At 38.5% G+C, this 20,176-nt stretch overlaps 1 long non-coding RNA gene across 1 annotated transcript; it reads left to right on the plus strand.

Moving 5' to 3' along the window:
- The first annotated feature begins 25 nt into the window (after nt 1–25).
- LOC137222125 (uncharacterized) lies at nt 26–19,573 on the plus strand. The gene is made up of 4 exons (XR_010942340.1): nt 26–484; nt 1,012–1,057; nt 18,837–18,915; nt 19,484–19,573. It is a non-coding gene; the product is annotated as an uncharacterized lncRNA (long non-coding RNA).
- Nucleotides 19,574–20,176: the final 603 nt, after the last annotated feature.

Below are 20,176 nucleotides of genomic sequence, written 5' to 3' on the forward strand. Positions count from 1 at the left end.
CCCTGACGGCGCGTAAAGGCAAAAAAGGGAGGAAGCTCCGAGACTGCCACGCCCTACCTACAGCGACTGCGCAGGTGCAAGTAGAGCGCCTCGGGCTTGGCGCAGACGTGGTTCTGTGGCTCGTTAGTCTTATTCAGGGTTGGTCCTCTAGGTGTTTTTTTGTTTGTTTGTTTGTTTTCGTAACGACAGTAGCTTCTGGAGGGACTGTGTCGCTAGAAGACGAGGCGGTGGGGGAATTCCATAGTGTGCTGGCCTAACAGCGCGTTGGCCAATGTGCGTTCTGAAAGCTCTGCCCTGTGACCTCCAGGAATTTAAATCAGTGTGACAGTGCTGAAAAATGTTATAGACAGAATCACAGTTACGCTTATAGGACAGAATGACAGTTATTATAGTGGCCTTAAACACTTGAACCTTCACCACGCGCGAGTACAGTGCTAAATTTTACACGGATTATCTCATTTAAGCCCGCCAACAGCCTTATGAGGTAGGTATTATTGTCTTTTTCTGCAAAGGAAAACAAAGCCCCTAGAAGAAAGATATCTTGACCAAGTGGTAGAACCAGAATTTGAACTAATGCAGTCTGCTGCTGAAGTCCAAGCTCTTGCGTGTGTCTTTAAATATGATTTTATATTTTGTAAACCTGATGCCTATTCATTATTCAAAATTTTAGGCGATAAGAAATAATAATAGCCAACATTTAGTGAGCACTTCTGAGTCCTAGCAACTGTCGTATGGATCATGTTGTGCTTTTGAGGCCATCTTTTCTTGCCTACTTGGAGATTTGGCCATAGGTGCTCTGTTTTTCACATCAGTTTTTTCTTCCCTTTGAACAAATAAGCATGTTATAAGGACTTCCATCTCAAAAAATAACTCTAACCTCCCTTGACCTCAAATCAGCTACCACATCATTTATTTTCTTCCCTTGATAACAAAATTCCTGAAAAACAAAAAAAATTCAGGCTCATTATTTCATTTTCTTACTTTTTATTCTAACTTTTTTCCCCACTTCAGGTTTTGGTCCCATCACTCCAGTGAATGGCTCTTCTCAACGTCACCAGTGAGTTCTATCTTGCAAAATCCGTTATTCAGTCCTCATTTCTCTTAACAATTGATAGAGTTGATAGTTCTCCTTGAGTCTCCTTAGGTCTTGGTATGCCACACCCTCCCTGCTTTTCTCTTCTTAATTTCTTTTGCAGACTTCTATTTCTAACTGAGGTAGGCCATACTAAATAAAGGATTGTTCTGGCTTTGAAGACTGAAAACAATGATGTCTTCATGTTGTTCACAGTGTACCCTAGCAGGTGCATTTGGGGTCTGAATGAGTCAGATGTTCCTTCATTTGTCACCACTCCCATGTTCTTGAATAAATGAAATCTGATTTTCCCTTTCATTTGACAAAGATTCTTCAACTCAGGAGTCAGGAAGATACCCATTCTAGCTTAGGCCAATCATGACTGGCCGAAATTAGGTAACCTATAATGTATCTGAACTTCATTTTTCTCCTTTGTTACGTGAGAATGTAAACCTACATTTCACTGATGTTTCTTTCATATCTAATATTTTTAAAATATTTTAAACTTGTAGCTGAGTGACCACAGTGTGCTAGGCATAATGCAAAGAATTCAGAAGGTGGTAATTGCCACTTGACTCTGGAAGATGCTCACAGCATAGTAGGGGATTAAATAAAAGCAAATGTAAATAACCACAGGGATGTGTATAAATGTCACATGAATGGTGTATACCCTACACTAAAGGAGATGTGTGATGGGAGAGGTCAGGTTTGTCATGGTGTTTCTTTAACGTTCCACAGTGCAGGAGGCACTTGAGCAGGGCCTTGAAGGTGACTGAGCTAAGCAAGGAGGAATGCATTCAAGGAGAGGAGACAGTATTAGTAAAATCATAGAAGCTACCCGTTTCAAAATTAAAGTCAGTCTTTAGGAACTGTCTGGATAGGGTGCTGCCTATACCACCACTGGACAGTAGATGTCACAAGTGAAATGAATTCTAGAGAGTCCCTGCTTTTTTTGGATAACTTGCTTAAGATTCACAGTTACAAATGCAGTTCCACATACTGAGATGAGGTCCACATACCATGTGCTAAATGCCAAGGGTCAGGAAAATAATGCATCTGTCATTTTCAGTTTATATAATAAGAGATTTGATTTTGCCTCCTCGTACAGAGTAGTGGATTCCTCAAGCATAGCAAAGGAACTTGGATGCTGGGAATACAGTTCCTAATATTATTGCTATAATATTACTTCTAATAATAATAATATTTCTAATTGTATAATTCATAATATTATAGCTGTTCAAAACTTGGATAGACTGCTGTAGTAAACTGGCCATCATTCCTTCACTATGACTGTTCTAGTGGAAAAGAGAGGACTGGTTATCAAAAATGGTGTAGAAGGGAGTGGTTGCATTGCACTGAAAGCTGTGTGTATTTTGACATGCACTTATTGAATGATTAAGGTTTTTTTGGTACCACAGGTGAATAGTCTCTGTCCTCAAGGAACTTAGAATTTAGTGGAAGGGGCATTTACCAAACAATAAACCGTTACTCAGAGTACGACTTAGACTTTCTTGTTCCTTCATAATATTAAGGAAAGCTCTAAGCTAGGGGCCAAAGAAGAACAAGCCCAGAACCCTGAGACACAGAGTTTGCAAATAAGAACTGGATTAATTTACAAAGTTCCATGATTCATAGGATGGACCAGGAGATGAAGTTTTGGAAGTTATACTCAAGGTTGTGGTAATTAAAACATGGAGATTGGCTGAGGTCAAGAAAGAGGCTTAGAGAGAGAGAAGAGAGGGCTGTGTGCAGGACTTTGGTCATTGTCCTAATCTTTGGAACAGGAGGAGAATAAGGATCCAACAAAATAAACAGAAGAGCCATTTGAGAAGAGATCAGGAAATTGAATTGTCACAGCTCCTTCTGTGATGATTTGATACCAAAATGAATAATTGTACCAGGTGGTGGGTTTGACAATTTAGTAGTAATAATGACCATGCCAGCCTAGTCTGCAGTCTCTCCTGGGTCGGCTATGTATAGCAGCAGCTTCAACTCTTCGTGAGCCCTACTGCTATATTCCTTTTCCCCCTGAATATGTGCAGTCCTCATTCAGAGCAAAGGTGCATTATCCCAATATTGTGGACATTTATTGGTTAACTTTTCAGCATCAGTTCCCTCCTGCTTTTCCTTCCCAAAGCATTCTGATTATTCTTTGGGTAAGTCATTTTTCCCTCCATTTTCAGCCATGTGGATTGTTTAAAATTGATCCTACCCTTCAACTCTAGAGTCACTCTGATTGTAGTCATTGGTTCAGGGATGTGCATGTGACTAAATCCAAGTGGGTGAAATACAATGAGATACTCACTGGGACTGCTGGAAAAATGGATTTTGTTAACCCCTTCTGTACTTAGACTTTGCAGCCCAGAGCTGCCAGCTGCCATCTTAGGTCCATGAAGCTTAAGTCAGCTTGAAATAGAATCAAAAGCAGAGCTGATAAATAGGTAAAAAGAGTCTTGGCCATGCTATTTGGGCCCTACATCAAGCTCCTCTTGAAGCTAGAGATATCCCCGAACTGTTTAGTTTTTGCTCAAATATCAATAGCTTCAATTTGAGTTTTATGTTATTTGAAATGTAAATAATTTTAACCAATACACTCAATAATACTTATGTCTGAGCGTGAATGGACTAATTAACCTGTCAGCTTCCCATTCTGCATTTAGGAGTTTATGAGGCTAAAACTGAAAGTTGCTAACTTCCAGGGATAAAATCTAGTGATGGCTCCTCTGAGAAAAATGTCTTGGTTGAACCCAAGGGACGGTTTACCCTAAACGAAGGGGCCTAGTCTACAGTGGAGGAAAATAAGGATCCAAACAGCTTGTATGTAATCCCTTTCTTGGCACCACTTCACATTACCATTACATCCCCGTTAAGCTTACTTCTTCAGATGATTTTAGCACCTAAGCCAGTTAGAATTAAGATGCAGTGTTTATACCAGTTATGGTTTTTACTTGCCAAGAATAGTACCCACTCTAGTTAGTTCAATATATATATGTACATAAAAAATTCTAGAGTCCTGATTTTTGCAACTATTCACAAAACTGTAGTTACTACTTATGACTTCCTGTCTTCCAGTATCCACTACATATTCCTTTTATTTTATGACAGTACCTCAACTAGTTGGGGCCCTTTATCCAGTACTGTGACCCTGGATAAATCTACACTGCTGAATAAAACATATTCACTGGTTATGATATATATATATTACTCACTGTACTGTTGGCCCATATTTATTTGGTCTGACTCGAAGTGGGATGGGATAAAATTTAGAGTCCTGTTCTTTCTCTGCGAGCTTGGAACTGTCACACTGCTTTTCTATATGGAAAGAAGTGGTGACTGTCTCAGTGTTGTAATGCTTAGTTTAATGCATTTTATTCTTAGGAAAAACAACTTGGGAATGCACACAAAATACATGAATACCCCAGTTCAGTAATACTCGCCTATGAGCTACCTCTTGCCTATTGCCACTAGGTGACAGTCTTTGCAAATATTTTATCTGACATGACCGTCTTTCTGTTACAAACATTAAATTCTGTTGGTGGATATGGTTACCATTCTAGTTTCAGGCAGAAGATAAGCCAAATGCACGTATTTATTAGCACCTATACTCTCAGTCTTTTGAGATCATAGTTATTCCTCATCTGGATCATTCTTCTCCTCCTACTTAGTTTACTCCATGCTATAGAGTGAATTGTGTCCCCTACAAATTCATATGTTGAAGTCCTAACCCTCAGTATGACTGTATTTGGAGATAGGGTCTTTAGGAGGTAATTATGATTAAATGAGGTCATAGGAGTGGGGCCCTAATCCCATAGAATTGGTGGCCTCTTATGAGGAGAGGAAGAGAAAGAGATGTCTCTTTCACTCTCTTTGTACCACAGAAAAAGGGCCATGTGAGAGAAGCATCTACAGGCCAAGAAGAGAGCCCTCACCAGGAAATGAGTGGGCCAGCACCTTGATCTTATACTTCCTAGCCTCCAGATCTGTGAAAAATAAATTCTCTGTTGTTTAAGTATTTCATTATTGCAACCCAAGCAGACTAATAAACACCATCTCATCCTTTTCACTAGAGAAGCCCTATGAGTAATAGTTAAGAATACAATACATGTTCTAGACTCAGCATCTGGGTTCAACTGCAGGCTCTGTTACTTCCTCTGGTTGCCTTTAACAAACTACTTAGCCTCTCTAAGCCTCAGTTTCCTGGAGTACAAAATGGGATAATCAAAGTATCTAATTCAGTAGTTTGTTGTATGGTTTAAGTGAGCTAATACTTTTTAAACCTTTAGCATAATGTCAGTAAATAGTAGCTGTTATTATTAAGAGCATTGTCTCAGCTCAAATGTGACTCCCTCTGGGACCCCTTTTCTGCATCCTTAGCCTAGGGCGTGTCCTCTGTGTACAGTCATATCAACTTGTGCTTATCCTTTGGAACAATTATAATAGTTTGTGGAAATTTGTGTAATTTATGTCTGCTTCCCTCACTAAAACTTAAGCTCTTTAGGATGGAAAAGGCCAATGTATGTTTTGCTCACTGTGGTTTCTCCCAGCAAGTGCTTGGGACATGCTAGATGCTAAAGTCAAGTTTGATGAATGAATGAAAAATGCAATTCATTGATTTAAATGGGGAATCTATAAACTCTCTTTGAAACATCAAAGTCAAGTAACTTGTAGAAAAAAATACTATTCTTAATCCTCAATGAAAAATGCTAAAAATTGATTAATCAGTTTACATGAAACAAATTACATGTCACAGAGACAGTACACTGAATAAATAGTTTAGGGTACTTGATACCCTCTGAGATTTTTATTGCTTCATTCACCTGTGATGATTTGTGTCCCTCATTTGAACCAATATTTCTTCATTCAGAATTTATGTATTGATATAATTTCTGTAATTCAAGCATTTTAAATTGTACTAGGGAACTTGGTGTATAAAATAACCCTATTGGAGAGGCCTGCAAAGCAAAGACTCCTTGGCTAAAGTAAATGTTCACTTTTGTGTAAATACAGACTTCATGTAGTAAGTTCTCTTAAAGGAAGAGTCACCCTCGATGAGCTTAAAGTTTTAAAACTCATGTTTTCCTAATATTTTATTATGTCTTCGACAGGTTTATCTATTTCCTGCAAAACAAATCTGGCACATGTCATCCTATTAATTTTCCAAAAATAGAAAATATTAAAAAGAGTGGACATTTCCAGTAATCCTTAAAGTCCTTTGATTATGTAATAATCAGCTATGTAAGAACACTCAAAAGCACAGTAATAAGAAATGTTAGTTATGTGTATTTTAAAGATAATTTTATGTTTTCAAATTTCTCTCAAAATATGAGACATGAGAAAGTGTTTTGCAGGCTTTATATACCTTATGCAGACAGTAAAAGCTCCCTTTTTTCCTATCATGGTGATAAAACTTTAGGCAACTCTGATATTAGATGTGATCCTTTCTTTGTATTAATCATTGTTTTACCATTTACTTGCCTCTTGTTATCAGGCAGGATGCTCAGACTCTGGCTTCATCACAAGTGAACCCCATCTACTCCCCCATGATGCACTGCATGCTGGCAGTATTTGGCTACTTTTGATAAATTGGTTAGTCTTGTGAAATACTTCCTTAAGCTCGAGTTCTGGAACTCATCAGGTGTCCTCTCTGACAGTCATGTCTTCCCTTGGTTCTCAGATTACCCCACCAGCTGGGGTAAGGCCCATATCCTCCCACAAAGCATGCTTCTTTGGAATTCAGGTCTGTTGGCTTTTGGCGCTAAAAAGCAATGCTCTTGCACTTTCTGTCAGATCAGGGCTGAATAATCTCTTGGGGGTGAGTAACCTTTTAAATGTTGGAAGACTAACAGTTTCAGGGATCAGTGTGAGCTTAGCAATTTGTAAGAAAGATCAGAGGAATACATGTCCCTTTTGACCATATTTGAATATAGCAAGACCCAGATTATTTTTTTTCCTTTTTGCAAATTAGTCTGGAGGTTGGCATCACACACTTCCCTCCATGCCAATCCATCAGTTTGTGCATAGAGCAAATCTTTATGTACAGAAGAAGTATGGCTTCTGAATCACACTGGCACTTAATCGTTATTATTATATATGACTGAAGCCAGGGAGTTACGAAAGGGTCTTGGGCGACTGTCCTCCTTCCGCCTATAAAACTCCTGGCAAAGGGATTAATAGGCATCCTATAAACAGGCAGAGTTAAGCTCTTGAAAACAGCATACTCTTCGTAGGGTTTAACTCTCCCAGCCAACATGGGAAAAATAGGTCGAAAAAGTAACATCTAATTTATTCTTAAATATGGTTGGAAGGTTTGATTTCATTCCTACTCCCACAAAAGTAATTAGTACTGCTTCCATCCTAAGATATAGAGGTATATAAGTTTCAAAGAGTGGTCTCCAAACTTTGTTGTACATTAAAACAACTGAGAAGCTTTTATAACTCCTGATGCCTAGTCTGTACCCAACACTAATGGAATTGAAGTGCCTAGGAGTGGCTGTTGGGCATCAGTGGTTTTTAAAGATCCCCAGGGAGAATGCAATATGCAGTAAAGTTTGGGAACCTGGGTTAAAACAGTCACACTCCCTGCCACACTTCAGCTTTTCTCCATTGCCTCTTTAGCTCAATCGTTCTCAATCTGACTCTCATTAGAATCACGAGACATCTTAAAATATTCCACTCTGATCCATTTGGTCTAGGGCAGGGTGTAAACATGAGAAATGTTTAGCTGTTCCCCCAGTGACTAATGTACAGCCATGGTGGAGAATCACTGGGCTAGCTGATCATATAAAAAGGTAGGGTAAAGTGGGTCCTTTAGCCTTTTTCTTTCAGTTAAGAGCTTTCTACGTTTTAAAATTCCTATTCACTAGCTTTGTTGAATGAATATTCTTCTTCAATTCACCAGGCTCTAAAGTCCAACCATTTTCCTGAATCCGTTGGTAGTAGATTACCCGATAAAATACAGGATAGACAGTTAAATTTTATTTCAGCTAAACAGTGAATAATTTTTTTGTACAAGTATGTTCATATGGTATTTGGGATGTATAATAAAAGAGATTTACTGTCTTCTGAAATTCTAATTTAACTGGTATCCTGTATTTTTATTTGCTACATGTAGCAGTGTTAATTGGTGGGAGAGCATGGCTAATTCTTGGAAAAATTAGCAGCTGAATTTGGGGAGAGTTCCATCATTTTAATCTTCAAGGCTTATGACCTTTTAGCTCTTATCCCTTCTAGTTGCAGAAGTGGTAGATAAAAAGGCATGAGCAATTTGGGAATTAAAAACTATTTAAGATCCCCCACTGAGCCAGGAAGACCCACATTTCCCTTTTACTTAGAATGTCCTTGGGTGGTCAGCAGGGGAGGAGTATAGGAGAGGTGGGGGTGTTATTGTGCAAGAAGATAGAATATAGAAAGAGGTGAGGACCTGAATATTGAGTATATGCTTTGGTTGAAGGAACCTAGTTCACTCTCAAAAGGATTGCCATTTTGAGCCTTTTCTATGACTTTCAAGTACTTCAGACTTGCTTTTTTTCTTTTTCTTTTTTTTTTTTGCATCTTATTTCTTTTTAATCTACCTGAATACCAGATGCTTGCTGCTTTGGCTGGAGTTGAGATAGTTTCCTGGTGAAACTCTTCTCCTAGCTTACTGAGTCTGAACTGATGGAAAGTTCAGAAGTCCCTGGCAATCTTGCAAGAACCCCGTAATCTCAAGAGGCTTCCCAAGCAGTCTGGATGCCTTTCAGCGTCATCCTCTAGGACCGTTCACCACTAGCTGATTTCTGAAATTTCCTTCCTCCCCACCATCCCCAAATAGGCCTTGAACTGTAAATAAAAGTCATGGGTGTGTGTATTTCTTGGCCAATAGCAGACTCTATACAAAGTGAGGAGTGAGATTTCATGAGAATTCCCAGAAAGCAGGTGTTATAATGACTTTACCAAATTTGAGCCTGACATTTTGATGAACAACTCTTGAGCACCCCTCATAATTTCCTCTGTGGAGGAGATAGGCCAACAAGTAATATGTCAAATCCTCCTTTGCGGGTCCAAGTTTACTAATGGAAGGAGGTGAAACAGGTGAAACACATTAACTTTTAACCTGTTAACAATGATTTTTTTCACTAAGCATTAGATGTTTAAAAGGGAAATGCTCACTGGCAGAAAGGAGACAAAAGACAAAGGGTGATAGGAAGGGGCTGAAAGCTGGCCTGCATCATGGAAACATATTTGCAAGCCAGCTGGGCCCACTTTGTGCAGATGTTTTATAGGAATGAGAGGGAGGAGCAAGTGTTCTAACGTTAGACACATCAGCAAAGCAGTGGAATATTTCTTTGCATAATGCCCCTTTCTTGTGGTTGGAGGTAAGGGAGGGAGTGGGGTTCGGAGGCTTTGGGATAATTTTATTGTTCAAATTGAATTCAAGTAAATTGCATACATTGATCATAAGACTTTTTCCCAAGTTCATTTAAAAGGGATTAATTTACATTTTAGGATACTAACTCTGTTAAACTAAAAAGCTGAAAACCAAAGAGCTGTATGTCCAATCATCATCAGCTATTTTATTCATACGTGAGAAAACACATAGCTGTTTGGAGGAAATACTTCCAAAATGGATCTCCTTGGGTTTAAATGTTGAGCATCTTTTAGGGCAATGCAGATGAAGCTCTCTCTTCCCCAGATGGTTGGCTTGGTCTTCCACTTTTTGCCTGAATGCTTCAGTAGCATGTCTATGCAGCATGCATTCCAGAATATGGAGGGAGTCAAGTTTTCTATACACGCTGGAGGTTTGCAAATTGGTGGCCCACAGTTGTACTGTTCGGCCCACATAGTTCAGGGGAAAAAAACCCAAAAAACAAAAAGCAACTTTGAGCCAAAATTAGAAACTTGGAAATTTACACACACACACACACACACACACACACACACACACACACACACACACACACACACACACATCTACATCTGGATTGCTAGCTTTTCTTGAAAAATCAGAAGATTTGGCTATGCTGTGCTCACATTCCTCCTGCCAACAATCTGGTGGATCTTTGTCTTTTTCTGGGCACACATTTTCCAATTCTCCACAGCCCCTGTCACTCTATCATTGGGTTTATTCATTCAGTGAAATGGGACAGATATAAGGAGACATTTATACTACCTATTTGTATGGTTCCTATATGCATTTGAGTTTGCCATCCATGATACGAGGCAAGACTAGATTATACCATTGCTCCAGTGTCCTCCAAGCTTATTCTGTGATTCTTCTCTTCTCTACAAATGGAGTTCTTAATATTGTTACAGATTAACCGATACTTTGCTTGAGGAAAGAACTGGACTGTACTGCAGTTTTTCTTTTTGTTTTTTAACATCTTTATTGGAGTATAATTGCTTTACAATGGTGTGTTAGATTCTGCTGTATAACGAAGTGACTTATCTATATGTATACATATATCCCCATATTCTGTCCTCTTAGGTCTCCCTCCCACCCTCCCTATCCTACCCCTCTAGGTGGTCACAAAGCACCGAGCTGATCTCCCTGTGCTATGCAGCTGCTTCCCACTAGCTATCTATTTTACATTTGGTAGTGTATGTATGTCAGTGACACTCACTTCTTCCCAGCTTATCCTTCCCTCTCCCTGTGTCCTCAAGTCCTTTCTCTACGTCTGTGTCTTTATTCCTGTCCTGCCCCTAGGTTCTTCAGAACCATTTTTTTTTTTAGATTCCATATATATGTGTTAGCATACGGTATTTGTTTTTCTCTTTCTGACTTACTTCACTCTGCAGGACAGACTCTAGGTCCATCCACCTCACTACAAATAACTCACTTTCGTTTCTTTTTATGGCTAATATTCCATTGTATATATGTGCCACATCTTCTTTACTCATTCATCTGTTGATGGACACTTAGGTTGCTTCCATGTCCTGGCTATTGTAAATAGAGCTGCAATGAACATTGTGGTACATGACTTATTTTGAATTATGGTTTTCTCAGGGTTTATGCCCAGTAGTGGGATTGCTGGGTCATACGATAGTTCTATTTTTAGTTTTTTAAGAAACCTCCATACTGTTCTCCATAGTGGCTGTATCAATTTACATTCCCACCAACAGTGCAAGAGGGTTCCCTTTTCTCCACACTCTCTCCAGCATTTATTGTCTGTAGACGTTTTGATGATGGCCATTCTGGCCGGTGTGAGGTGATCTCTCATTGTAGTTTTGATTTGCATTTCTCTAATGATTAGTGATGTTGAGCATCCTTTCATGTGTTTGTTGGCAATCTGTATATCTTCTCTGGAGAAAAGTCTATTTAGGTCTTCTGTCCATTTTTGGATTGGGTTGTTTGTTTTGTTGTTATTAAGCTGCATGAGCTGTTTGTATATTTTGGAGATTAATCCTTTGTCCATTGTTTCATTTGTAAATATTTTCTCCCATTCTGAGGGTTGTCTTTTCGTCTTGTTTATGGTTTCTGTGCAAGAGCTTTTATTTTTTAATAAATATTAAAATATTAAATAACTTATTTTAAAAATAAGTTTATTTTTGTTTTTATTTCCATTTCTCTAGGAGGTGGGTCAAAAAGGATCTTGCTGTGATTTATGTCAAAGAATGTTCTTCCTATGTTTTCCTCTAAGATTTTGATACTGTCTGGCCTTACATTTAGGTCTTTAATCCATTTTGAGTTTATTTTTGTGTACGGTGTTAGAGAGTGTTCTAATTTCATTCTTTTCCATGTAACTGTCCAGTTTTCCTAGCACCACTTATTGAACAGGCTATCTTTTCTCCATTGTATATTCTTGCCTTCTTTATCAAAGATAAGGTGACCATATGTGCATGAGTTTATCTCTGGGCTTTCTCTCCTGTTCCATTGACCTATATTTCTGTTTTTTGTGCCAGTACCATACTGCCTTGATTACTGTAGCTTTGTAGTATAGTCTGAAGTCCGGGAGCCTGATTCCTCCAGCTCTGTTTTTCTTTCTCAGGATTGCTTTGGCTATTCAGGGTCTTTTGTGTTTCCATACAAATTGTGAAATTTTTTGTTCTAGTTCTGTGAAAACTGCCATTGGTAGTTTGATAGGGATTGCATTGAATCTGTAGATTGCTTTGGGTAGTATAGTCATTTTCACAATGTTGATTCTTCCAATCCAAGAACATGGTATATCTCTCCATCTGTTTGTATCATCTTTAATTTCTTTCATTAGTGTATTATAGTTTTCTGCGTACGGGTCTTTTGTCTCCTTAGGTAGGTTTATTCCTAGGTATTTTATTCTTTTTGTTGCAGTGGTAAATCGGAGTGTTTCCTTAATTTCTCTTTCAAATTTTTCATCATTAGTGTATAGGAATGCAAGAGATTTCTGTGCATTAATTTTGTATCCTGCTACTTTACCAAATTCATTGATTAGCTCTAGTAGTTCTCTGGTAGCATCTTTAGGATTCTCTATGTATAGTATCATGTCATCTGCAAACAGTGACAACTTTACTTCTTCTTTTCCAATTTGGATTTCTTTTATTTCTTTTTCTTCTCTGATTGCTGTGGCTAAAACTTCCAAAACTGTGTTGAATAATAGTGGTGAGAGTGGGCAACCTTGTCTTGTTCCTGATCTTAGTGGAAACGGTTTCAGTTTTTCACCATTGAGAATGATGTTGGCTGTGGGATTGTCATATATGGCCTTTATTATGTTGAAGTAAGTTGCCTCTGTGCCTGCTTTCTGGAGGGTTTTTATCATAAATGGATGTTGAATTTTGTTGAAATCTTTTTCTGCATCTATTCAGATGATCATATGTTTTTTATCCTTCAATTTGTTAGTATGGTGTATCACATTGATTGAGTTGCATATATTGAAGAATCCTTGCATTCCTGGGATAAACCCCACTTGATCATGGCTTATGATCCCTTTAATGTGCTGCTGGATTCTGTTTGCTAGTATTTTGTTGAGGAATTTCGCAACTATGTTCATCAGTGATATTGGCCTGTAGTTTTCTTTTTTGTGACATCTTTGTCTGGTTTTGGTGTCAGGGTGATGGTGGCCTTATAGAATGAGTTTGGGAGTGTTTTGTCTTCTGCTATATTTTGGAAGAGTTTGAGAGGGATAGGTGTTAGCTCTTCTCTAAATGTTTGATAGAATTCGCCTGTGAAGCCATCTGGTTCTGAGCTCTTGTTTGTAGGAAGATTTTGAACGCAGTTTCAATTTCAATGCTTGTGATAGACTGTTTATATTTTCTATTTCTTCCTGGTTCAGTCTCGAAAGGTTGTGCTTTTCTAAGAATTTGTCCGTTTCTTTCAGGTTGTTCATTTTATTGGAATATATTGCTTGTAGTAGTCTCTCATAATCCTTTGTATTTCTGCAGTGTCAGTTGTTACTTCTCCTTTTTCATTTCTAATTCTGTTGATTTGTGTCTTCACCCTTTTGTTCTTGATGAGTCAGGCTAATGGTATATCAATTTTGTTTATCTTCTCAAAGAACCAGCTTTTAGTTTTGTTAATCTTTGCTATCATTTCCTTCATTTCTTTTTCATTTACTTCTGATCTCATCTTTATGATTTCTTTCCTTCTGCTAACTTTGGGGTTTTTTTGTTCTTCTTTCTCTAATTGCTTTAGATGTAAGGTTAGGTTGTTTATTTGAGATTTTTCTTGTTTGTTGAGGTAGGATTGTATTGCTATAAACTTCCCTCTTAGAACTGCTTTTGCTGCATCCCAGAGGTTTTGGGCTGTTGTGTTTTCATTGTCATTTGTTTCTAGGTATTTTTTGATTTCTTCAGTTATCTCTTGGCTATTTCATAGTGTATTGTTTAGCCTCCAAGTGTTTGTATTTTTTACAGTTTTTTTCCGTAACTGAAATCTAGTCTTATAGTGCTGTGGTCAGAAATGATACTTGACACAATTTCAATTCTCTTAAATTTACCAAAGCTTGATTTGTGACCCAAGATGTGACCTATCCTGGAGAGTGTTCCATGAGCATTTGAAGAGAAAGTGTATTCTGCTGTTTTTGGATGATATGTCCTATAAATATCAATTAAATTCATCTTGTTTAATGTGTCATTTAAAGCTTGTGTTGTCTTATTTATTTTCATTTTGGTTGATCTTTCCATTGGTGAAAGTGGGGTGTTAAAGTTCCCTACTATGATTGTGTTACTGTTGATTTCCTCTTTTATGGCTGTTTGCATTTGCCTTATGTATTGAGTTGCTCCTGTGTTGAGTACATAAATATTTACAATTGTTATATCTTCTTCTTGGATTGACCCCTTGATCATTATGTACTGTCCTTCTTTGTCTCTTGTAATAGTCTTTGTTTTAAAGTCTCTTTTGTCTGATATGAGAATTGCTACTCCAGCTTTCTTTTGACTTCCATTTGCATGGAATATCTTTCTCCATCTCCTCACTTTCAGTCTCTAGGTCTGAGACTTTCAGTGTCTGAGTGTCTGACACTTTCAGTGTCTGAGACTTTCAGTCTCTCACTTTCAGTGTCCCTAGGTCTGAAGTGGGTCTCTTGTAGACAGCATATATATGGGTCTTTTTTTTGTAACCATTCAGCCAGTCTTTGTCTTCTGGTTGAAGCATTTAATCCATTTACATTTAAGGTAATTATCGATATGTATGTTCCTATTACCGTTTTCTTAATTGTTTTGGGTTTGTTATTGTAGGTCTTTTCTTTCTCTTGTGTTTCCTGCCTAGAGAAGTTCCTTTAGCATTTGTTGTAAAGCTGGCTTGGTGGTGCTGAATTATCTTAACTTTTGCTTGTCTGTAAAGGTTTTACTTTCTCCATCAAATCTGAATGAGATCCTTGCTGGGTAGAATCTTCTTGGTTGTAGGTTTTTCCCTTTCATCAATTTAAATATGTCCTGCCACTCCCTTCTGGCTTGCAGAGTTTCTGCTGAAAGATCAGCTGCTAATCTTATGGAGATTCCCTTGTATGTTATTTGTTGCTTTTCCCTTGCTGCTTTTATTATTTTTTCTTTGTATTTAATTTTTGATAGTTTGATTAATATGTGCCTTGGCGTGATTCTCCTTGGATTTATCATGTATGAGACTCTGTGCTTCCTGGACTTGATTGATTATTTCCTTTCCCATATTAGGGAAGTTTTCAACTATAATCCCTTCAAATATTTTCTCAGTCCCTTTCTTTTTCTCTTCTTCTTCTGGGACCCCTATAATTCAAATATTGGTGTGTTTAATGTTGTTGTAGAGGTCTCTGAGACTGTCCTCAATTCTTTTCATTCTTTTTTCTTTATTCTGCTCTGTGGTAGTTATTTCCACTATTTTACCTTCCAGGTCACTTATCCGTTCTTCTGCCTCAGTTATTCTGGTATTGATTCCTTGTTGAGAATTTTTGATTTCATTTATTGTGTTGTTTGTCATTGTTTGTTTGCTCTTCAGTCCTTATAGGTCCTTGTTAAACGTTTCTTGTATTTTCTCCATTCTATTTCCAAGATTCTGGATCATCTTTACTATCATTACTCTGAATTCTTTTTCAGGTAGACTGCCTATTTCCTCTTCATTTGGTCTGGTGGGTTTTTACCTGCTCCTTCATCTGCTGCATATTTCTGTCTTCTCATTTTGCTTAACTTACTGTTTTGGGGGTCTCCTTTTTGCAGGCTGCATGTTCGTAGTTCCCATTGTTTTTGGTGTCTGCCCCTAGTGGCTAAGGTTTGTTCAGTGGGCTGTGTAGGCTTCCTGGTGGAGGGGACTGGTGCCTGTGTTCTGGTGCATGAGGCTCCATCTTGTCTTTCTGGTGGGCAGGACCTCATCTAGTGGTGTGTTTTGGGGTGTCTGTGAACTTATTATGATTTTAGGCAACCTCTGTGCCAATGGGTGGGCTTGTGTTCCTGTCTTGCTGGCTGTTTGGCATGGGGTGTCCAGCACTGGAGCTTGCTGGTCATTGAGTGGAGCTGAGTCTTAGCGTTGAGATGGAGATCTCTGGGGGCGCCTTGCCGTTTTATATTACATGGGACCAGGAGGTCTCTGGTGGACTAGTGTCCTGAACTTGGCTCTCCCACCTCAGAGGCTCAGGCCTGACATCTGGCCAGAGCACCAAGACCATGTCAGCCACTCAGGTCTCACCAGACAGATTCCTGGAGTCTTCCTGTCTGAAGTGTTCAGAAGGGCTACTGAAGGAGGCTGGGGTGACAGGAAGCTGGGGCAGCTTCCTCTGCTCAGGTATTCCTCCAGCAAGGCTGCTGCCAGCCACCATGCCTTTCTACTCTGTTTCTCCAAATATGAGATTACCCAGCTGAGAGGAAAAAAGGCTGTACTATAGTTTTAAACGTCATTTCTGCCCTATATCAATTTAGTCTTCTTAGAGCGTGAATGAATTTGTGACTAACAGAATAACTCTTAAGTTGATTTTCTTCTTTGGCTGTGTTTTCACTGATGGAGAATTAAAGTGATCATCTGGATGAACTCATCTATGAATAGAAAACAGAAATTAGTAATTTGCGTATCAGAGGTGGTTGCTTGCACAGGTCAAATCTAGCAAAGAAATGCTCAACTGTTGATTCTAATCACCTAATTCAGAAAACTTTAACACAAGAAAGGACTTTAGGGATAAAGTTCAACCCCTTTATTTTACAGATAAAAAACTGAACTTAAGAGAGGTTAAGCAACTTATTCTTTTTTGTGGGGGAGGGTGAGCCTCTGTTTCTTCTCAAGAGTTTTGAATCACCCCTTCCCACTCCCCTCTACGCACTCCCTGGTGCATTTGAGACTAACATCTGATCCCTAGAGTGTGGGTGGTAGTGAAGAGAAGCACTCCTATTTGTCCTGTGCACCTCTTTCTTGCTTTTTCATTTAGCTAAGACCTAGCTGGAATTCTTGATGAGACAAATCTGCTATGAGCCTTTTTCTCAAAGAGCCCCTTTTGTGCACTAGGCTCTCACTGTCTTCTATTTAGGGAAGAAGAGTAAAGTGGTCCCTTATATCAACAATACAAAATCTCAGCTGGGTAATTACAGGAAATACTCAGAGTCTCCAAGTAGAGTTACCACAGGTTTGGCTTAAAGCAACCTATTCTTAATCACACTATATGCTGGCAGAGCTGAGACCCAAACCCATTTCTTTTGATTTTAATCAAGGCCAGTGTAATTTATATTATCTTTAATTGACTCTAGAATTATATAGATAGTTTCAGGTTTATTTGTCAATTTTCATTGTTGCTTACTGTTTACTGCAATAAGCATTATTTACAACAAAAATTATAAGAACATTGCCATAACTGTGTATATAACGATCAGAGTCATGTATGATGCAATGATAACTCATTTCACAGGTACTTATCTTAAAAATATGAAGATAACCTTTAATAATGAAAAATTTATAATTCATATTTTAATTAAAAGGCTTCCAAACAGCAGGAAATGCTACCAGTCATTGTCTTTGCATGACTTTAGATGGCTTCTCCCATTTCTTTTCTTCCTTATCTGTGTTCCAAATTTTCCATACTGAATCTGTATTACTTTTATAATTGTTAGAATTTTTAAACAGTTACATAAAAGTAACAAAAATAAATCCACTCTGATAAAGACATGAAGCATTTATGTGAAATTAAAATGTTCTCACACCTCATTCATTCCTATGAGTGGAATGTAAAAACCGTTTCCTGTGACTCAAATACGTACCCAAAGAGAAAGGATTTGACACTTTCCCACAGTGAAAGAAAGATGTCTGGTGGCTGTGATTGCAAGGGACATGTGCTGAGGACTGCAACCTAGGGCGCATTCCGGGCTGATTAACACTGACGTTGAAATTAAAAATCCAGCAGTTCCATCTCCTTCATTATGATCCCCTCACAGTATCTGACTAAGCGACTTAGGCCAGTCTTCTGGGATGGACTTTTATTTTCTCAGAAATTATGAAAGCTGAGAAGAATTTGAATTTTGATTTACCTTTGTCTAGTGTTAGGTAACTTAAAGGATAGCACCCGACCCCTCTCCCAAAGGCTACTGCAGCAGCTGCATGGTTACCAGGGGAAGAGTTTACTTGGAAGGAGAGAGAATATACTTCTTTACAAGTAATCTGTTTTTACTACTCCTGTTTCTGGGAAACCTGATACATACAATGCACTATGAGTATTGGAGGTCAAGTTCCGACTGTGTTTTCATTAAATATTTGACTGTGTTATGTGTTACTGTAATTGACTGAGTTTGCGACCTGGGTGATTAAGGAGCCTATCTGTAAGGAGCTTACCTCTCTGTCTCTCTTCTCTGCCCTCCTCTCTATTTTGAAAATACTAAGTTTTAAAATATGGTTCACTCTACTTTCTCATCCCCTTAATCTCAGTATTTCGATTTCTTAAGAAGGTGAAGCATCAGAGAACATTGCATAGCTCAGTGTCGATGAATCAGTTAATGCCCTCAGTCCTTTAATGTCCTTTCTGCAAAGCTGGGGTGCTTGGGGGAATACTGTTGACAAGTAGATCCAATGTTTTGTGTCTGTGAGTCAAGCACTATTTTACTTACTTTCCCTTCATTTTGGAAGGGACACAAGCCCATTTACAGAAAGATATTTTAGGAACCCAGAGAAACAATTTTAATTCTGAATCTCAATAAAATATTCCATAAACTTTTTGTATCAGCAGTTCACTCTTAGAGGGACCACTGTCTTTTTTAAATTTTGGTATGTTTCTAGATAAGTCATGACGTCTTTTAACTTCTAAATCATCATGAAAACATGTACACACACACACACACACACACACACACACACACACACACACACACACACACACACACACACACACACACACACCTACCTCTCCTTAATCTGCATCTATATACTTTCCTGTTACAGCTGGGATGTGGCACTCCTGCTGCTGATGGAGTTGGAAGATCCCTTCAGGCAAGGCCCAGTGACATTTCACATGGCATAGGTATGAAATCCCCTCCCTCCTGTTTCCCCACTAATTATTTTGGTAAATTATACTTTCTCACTTCCTCAGAGCCGGGAGTAATAAACCATGGCTTCAGGCTGAGTAGCTGAGGCTCTGACACACAGACAGGGGAGTGCTTAAAAGTGACAAAGAGCACCTCAATTTAGAAGGAAGAGTAATTCAAAAATCCCAGGCTGCTCCATGCACTTCTCAGGTCATTCCTGGAAACAAACTTTCATAGTCAAAATCCCCCTCACTCATGAGTCTTTTTGCTTCTCACCCTGCGATGGTGCAGGTGTAAACTAAAGGACATTTACAGTTGAGGATGTTGGTGAGGAAAATTCCAAAGGGGAACTTTACCACAAGTTTTGGCTTCTTTTGAAAGTCTTTAAAAATAACTTTCAAATAGTCGTTGGTTTAAAATGCCAGTTATAGTTTAAAGCACTTAAGGTACATTATATTTCTTAGTAGAAGATATAGAAAACCCAGTGGGAAATAGGCTGTGCAATTTAGTCATATCCCTGACTGAGTATGGGGTGTTAATTGTTAATATAATGTGCAAATTTAGGAGGAAAAAACTTGGACAGGCAATGGACTGAAAGAACATGACTAGGGAAGCACCCAGCTCCAGAAGTCCCAGCCTGCCACCGTGGAATGGGTAAGTCCTGCCACTAGAGAAAGGCAAACCTTGATTCTAACCTCAGCTTTACTTCTTTGTTAGTGAGTGGTCTAAGAGTGGAGGCTTTGTGTGAAGAGGCTTTGTGTGTGTGGATGAAGGCTCCACACTTCATGGATCCATATTCTGCTTTCTCTGCTTATTCTGTGACATTGGGCAACCTCTTGGTGGTTCTCATCTCAGAATGGAGATAATAATATCACCTGGTGCATAGTGTTTGATGATTAAGGGGATATGATATGCAATGTGATTGGACAGGTGCTGCCATGTTGTATGTCTTTAATAAATATTAGCCATCATTGCTAAATGTGTCACCTTTGCAAAGGCCAGTCATGTGACTGGTCCCTATCTCAATGTCCCCGTATATGAGTGAAGAAGAGAATTATTATGAGGATTAATTGAGAGCATGTGTTTTGTTAATTTAATTTTAACCTTTTTATTTGAAAAATTTTAAACACACACAAAAATAGAGACTACTGTGACTTCAGTTTCCAGTTGCAAATGTAAGGAGCTTAGAAGTCGCACTCTATCCTAACAACAAATAAAAAGCTGAACAAACTGAAAAATTAGCAACTCTTCTTGGAT

This window comes from Pseudorca crassidens, chromosome 3, assembly GCF_039906515.1.
Source record: "Pseudorca crassidens isolate mPseCra1 chromosome 3, mPseCra1.hap1, whole genome shotgun sequence".
NCBI classification, from domain to species: domain Eukaryota; kingdom Metazoa; phylum Chordata; class Mammalia; order Artiodactyla; family Delphinidae; genus Pseudorca; species Pseudorca crassidens.